Genomic DNA, 6,245 nt, shown 5'->3' on the forward strand with positions numbered 1-6,245 from the left:
TGGCAAGAAATAAATAAATAAATAAATGAGAATACTACGGCTCTACACCTTTTTCACAGCACTTCCTCGTGACTGGTATCGAATTCTAGTGTTCATCTACCGTTACAACGCAGCATTCAAGACGGAGAGATGGCAATTTTAGGTCGTTAAAGTAACAGGGGAATAGAAGCTGATGCTAGTCACGAAGAAGTGTCACAGAGAGGATACGGCGCTGTAGTACTGTTTTATTCTGCCATTAAACTTCACGAAATAAACTGAAAAAGGACGAAAATCTGGGACAAGTTAAGCTGAACTAGTATTAACAGACCAATGCTAAAGACGGCTGGGCATTTTTCCTAACACCTTCCATGCAGCTAATTATTCTATAAATCATACTGAACTTCCTATTTTATATTCGTAAATTTAGCGGGATTTCTTTTTCAATTTTAGAATTATTAAATGGTCTAAAATTAATTATGCTACTCTGGTCTCCTCTTAACTTATTCATGCAAACTACATAAATTTTAAAATGAGAGAATAAGGACCCGTATTTTCGTCGGGTATGGGAGCTCCCTAACATCTGTTCCTTAACGATTTATTTCTGGATATGGCTGATTAATGAGAGAGAGAGAGAGAGAGAGAGAGAGAGAGAGAGAGAGAGAGTATCGGAATGTCGGGGTGAAGAGGTAACCCGGACACAAGGCCACCACAAACTTTCCCCGCCCTCAGCACGTACCCAAACTTAGCAACAAGGAAGCTCGTCCCGTTACTGCACAATTTACTTAAGAGAAAACGGAGACTTCAAGGAAAACTGTTCAGGCACCAGAGAAAATTAGTTATAAAGGGCTATCCCATTTATTATTATTGTTATCTTTAAAAGCGAGGCGTGGACTTTGCTAGAGGGGAACAAGTCAAGAGTGAGAGCAGTGGAAATCAGTTACCTGAGAAGAGCATGTGGAGTGACATGGAGGGACAGGCTGACGAATGAAGAAGTGAAAGAAAGTTGTGGGGTGGATGTGGATGTGACTGAGAAAATTAGGAGAAATACACTGAGGTGGTTTGGAAATGTGGAGAGAATGGAGAGTAATAGACTGACTATGAGGGTGTATGTAGATGAAGTAGGGGGAGGGAGAGGGAAGGTGAGATTGACACTTTATATACAGATTTACATCAGTGTGTTATTAACATGGACAGTTTTGGATTATAGAGGAAAAAAGGTTGACTGGGTGATGTGTCTGGTGTCGTCATCCTCCCTCCCTCCCTCCCTCTCTACTATTTCGCAACAACTTTTCATTAGTGACTTATTTCTTTACGTAAGGATGATGATGATGACAACGACGATGATGATGATGATGAAGGGAGATGTAAGAGGGGGAGGGGTGAGGATTGGATGAGGGAGAAGTGTGTGTATGGGTGAAGGTGAGAGGAAGTGGTAAAGGGATGGAGGCGTTAGGGTTACAGGTAAGTGGATGGAGTAGGAGTGAGGGAAGAGAGAAAGAAAGGAAAAGGGAAGAGATGGAAGGGGATGAGAATTGGAGTAGGGGAAGAGTGAAAGGAAGGAAAGGGGGAGGGAAAGGTGGGGATGATGATGATAATGATGATGATGATGATGACGATGATGATTATTATTATTATTATTCTCTAACAATTCACCTTTTTATCTTTATATTATGTTATGATATATGGCTGTGAAATGGAAAAGTCTACGGTATAAAATCATAAAATTGGCTGTAATGCTGAAGGAAGTATTTGCTGTATATGTATCTCTCTATAACCAGACGCCCTAATCCCTGAAGGGGTGGCCACAGAAAATAACCTCCACTGCATACTGTTCTCCACCATCAGGCTGCCATCCCTCAAAACCATCAGTCATCACCCTCACGCATATATTTCTCCACCCTCCACCTCATCCTCGGTCTACCGCTTTTCCCTCCCCCAAGTTCCACCTCACATACACACCCCTAGTCAATCTCTCACTCCATTCTCTGCACATGACCAAACCGTCTCAGGGCACTTCGCTTAAATCACAGTTTTTAAAAGTTACAAGCCTCCTCAATTCCCATTAATGTAGCCAAGAACTGCTCACGAAAATTACTATTCATTAGTAAATCACGGAGTTAAAATTGGCGCCATTATCAACATACCGCCAAATTTCTGAAGTAATTTGGCGTTTGTAGTAACGGCGCGGATATTTAAAGTTAATTTGCGCGCTAATTATTCACCCACCTTCATATAACCAAAGACTTTTTCTCCCTTTTGCAGCTTATTTCACGAAGCTCATCTGTAGAATATGACGATACGACCGCTGTACATTGCCACAGCACTTCTTCGTGACTAGCACTACATTCAAGCAGTATTCTTGTTACAACTCAGTGGAAGAATATGACAGTACTGATACATCCATTCCACAGCACTTCCTCGTGACTAGCACCGTATTCTAGTGTTACAGCTCAGTGATCATAACAGACCGTTATTTTAGGCAAAGCGAAAGAGAAAGCATAATTAACGCGAAAAGCACTTCCGGCATCCATTCAGGCCGTAATCATCATCATCATCATCATCATCATCATCACCACCACCACCACCACCACCACCATCATCATCATCACCACCACCACCGCCATCATCCTCACCACCACCACCATCATCATCATCATTACCACCACCACCACCACCACCATCATCATCATCACCACCACCACCACCACCACCGCCATCATCATCATACCACCACCACCACCACCACCAACATCATCATCATCACCACCACCACCACCACCGCCATCATCCTCACCACCACCACCACCACCACAACCACCATCATCATCATTACCACCACCACCATCACCAACATCACCACCACCACAACCACCACCACCATCATCATCACCACCACCACCACAACCACCACCACCACCATCATCATCAACACCACCATTATCACCAACACCATCATTATCATCATCATCACCACTATTTTCAGTATTACATCAGGTCGGTAAGATATAACACAGAATACATGAGGGCACATCATCATCATCATCATCACCCACTGCTACAGAAGAGGCGGGTATGATATAGATAACAGAAAACAGGCTTCAAGGATACAATTGAAATCAGTGAGGAGTTAGAAAGCTATAGATATCTCTGAGGTGTGAGGTGGATGCAAGGCAGGGATGAATACAAAATGAAGGAGAAACTACTTTAGAGAGAGTCAATGGAAATCTCATCTATATTCTACCTGAAGGCTGGTTAGTATGGAAGGGAAGTGGAGTGTGAAAGTGTCCAGCTTTCAACGGCTTCATATGGCAGTGACGTTTGGACAGTGATTTTCTAAAGGAAGTAACGAAAAGGAAAATTTGGCTTTCTATACGAAGTGAAAAAAAGGAGCATTTGGTTTTGAGAATGACTGGCTAGAAGTGTGTATATGATGAGGTGGAGAGGGAGAAGGAGATTGAGGATTAGATGGAGGGATGGAGTGGAGAGATAAATGAGAGAAGGGACTGTGCTGAAGAGTGCATGGCAAAGGACGGCCGCCTCAAGAGAGAGAGAGAGAGAGAGAGAATCTAGACGGAAGACACAAAAACCTTAGAAGAAATCGGGACTAATTAAAAATCAGTACCTGAGAGTGCATTTTTTTTTTTATGCCGTTGTAAAAAAAAAAAAATAATAAGTAACGAAAAAAAAATGTATACGTGGTTTCTGGATGCGACCGTGTAGATCGAGTCAATGAAAAAAAAAAATCAAAATACCGAAAAAGCGGAGAAGAGAGAAAAACTGATTTTCAGATGCGCGAGACAAGCTAATAATGTAAGAGAGAGAGAGAGAGACAGAGAGAGAGAGCAAAAACTCGTTTCCATCCGTGTCATGATCTATGCCCTCAAAAAGTGGGGCAGAAAATCCACAATAAAAAAAAGGGCTTTCATAAGAATACTGGAAGATAATGTTCTCGGAGTGAAACTGCTGAGAAAGAGAGAGAGAGAGAGAGAGAGAGAGAGAGAGAGAGAGAGAGAGAGAGAGAGAGAGGAGGGGAAGAAAATGTGAAAAAACGTGAGAGAAAACGGTATGCTCGAGTATCACAGAAAACCAGGACTTCGCACGGGTAACTACAAGAGAAAAGATTTACGCGCGGTTGACACAAGAATATGGGTTATGGGGCCTAACGCTTTCTCCTTCTCTACTTGCTCCATTAATCATGGGCTTTTTAGCGTCCTCTTCCCATGGTCTTGACCCTCACACACTTTCACAGCGAGAAATACTAGCGGTTGGGGTTCGATGACGCTCGTTTTAACCCGTTCAAACTGGTGATATCTTGTCCCGTTTAGTCAAACCATCACTGCATTTTTTTAAGCAACGAAAGGAATGATCTCCAGTCGCGAACGGGTAAACTGTTTATATAGTCTCCAATTCGAAGTCTAACCTCAGTCAAATATAATCAACTGCAACTATTTTCAACTTCCTTTCTCTGCAACTAATTTTCAACTTCCCAACTTTCTCTGCAACCGTGTGAAAGCTTACCTGTCCAGCACTTTTTTTATGCAAGGAAGAAGGAACCAAAGTCCAGAAGCCCGCAAAACTGTCCCCTCCAAGAAAAAACAAAAACAAGATAAAAGAGTCACATTCAGGATCCGTTCATTTCGATATGCACAGATACACTGCATTTGAAAGACTGGAGGTCACAGGCAGTAGGAAATACAGACAGAGGAAGACAATTCTAGAGTTGACCTGTTGCATACCTGAAGGACGGAGAGTAACAGTTAACTCTTGCATTAGAGGGCTGGACAGAAAAAGGATGAGAGTTTGTTGTCAGAGTATGCTACGACAATACTGTAATCTTATACTGAAGGCGTAAGTGAAGGCTGGTGCTGGAGAGTCGCCTTTACGTGCTGGCACCGACGTAAATGAATGGCTGCATTGTCTACTTATACAAACGTCCCTCAACTCCCTAACCCCAAAATCGAGGAAAGCAGACTGCAGGGGAAGGGCAATTGCAGTCTGCAGTTTATAGGGTTCACGTCCAGATGAACACGCAGCCACAACAGGAAGTGAATACTATATCTAACCCTTTCTGCTTAGTCTCTCCTAAGGCTAATTAAAATAATAGGTGGGAAACAAGAATAATGAAAAAGACGTCCTGTAGTTGACGGAGGTAACCACTAAAGGAGGTGGCAAAAAAGAAAATCATCGTACTGAAAGGGTTTCAAACCCCATCATTGCGAGCGACCTTTTCCTAAATCAGCAAAATTCGTCTAGATGTTACACGTATGACAAAATGTCCTCAAGCCTCTCCATCACCACTTCTTTCTCTTCCATCCAATCAAGTTGCATTCTCTTTTCACAGGACGGTACTGGATGGTGCCTTCACGTGGTGGTATCTACATAATCCGGTCGCTACTGTGCCAGGTTTCAATAACATCTACAACAACAATAACTACTACTACTCCTACTGCTATACTACTACTACGAGTACTACTCCCACCACAACTACTACACACACACACACACACACACATATATATATATATATATATATATATATATATATATATATATATATATATATATATATATATTTCTTTTATGCCCAGACCGAAGAGCTTAAACTCCCAGTATTCATAGGAGACTGACGAGAAGGGCACGATCACATCTAACCCATCAACATTAATTCTCAGATCTCATGCAAAGCTTCTGAATGGTAAGTGATATCGCCCGTATCAACCGCAGTAAAAATCGTCTGGTGTCTGCAGTAAAAATCGTCTTGTGTTTGCAGTAAAAATCATCTTGTGTCTACAGTAAACATAGTCTGGTATTTGCAGTAAAATCGTCTGGTTTGTAGTAAAAACTCGTCTGGTTTGCTGTAATATCGCCTAGTGTTTGTAGTAAAAATCGTCTGATGTTCACTGTTTTGGGTTCTCAGAGATAGTTCTCTAAAGGCACTAAAGCTTTCAAGATGTCGACAGGAGCAGACAAATAGAAAAAGAAAAAAATGCTCTGGTTGCTAAGAATGTACCCTAGCAACAGAGCACCAAAACTCACAGTAGACAAACAAAAGAAGGTGAAGAAGCACAAAGTTGCATCTAAGACATCAATATTCAGACTACAGAACGTAAACACAAATAACGATGCTCTCTCTTCACTACTATAAACACAAATAACAATGTTCTCTCTTCATTACTATAAACAAAAATAACAATGCTCTCTCTTCACTGCTATTAACACAACAATGCTCTCTCTTCACTGCTATAAACACAAATAACAATGCTCTC

This window comes from Coenobita brevimanus, chromosome 105 (assembly GCF_032717465.1).
Source record: "Coenobita brevimanus isolate Jiangsu-jjx chromosome 105, ASM3271746v2, whole genome shotgun sequence".
NCBI lineage: Eukaryota > Metazoa > Arthropoda > Malacostraca > Decapoda > Coenobitidae > Coenobita > Coenobita brevimanus.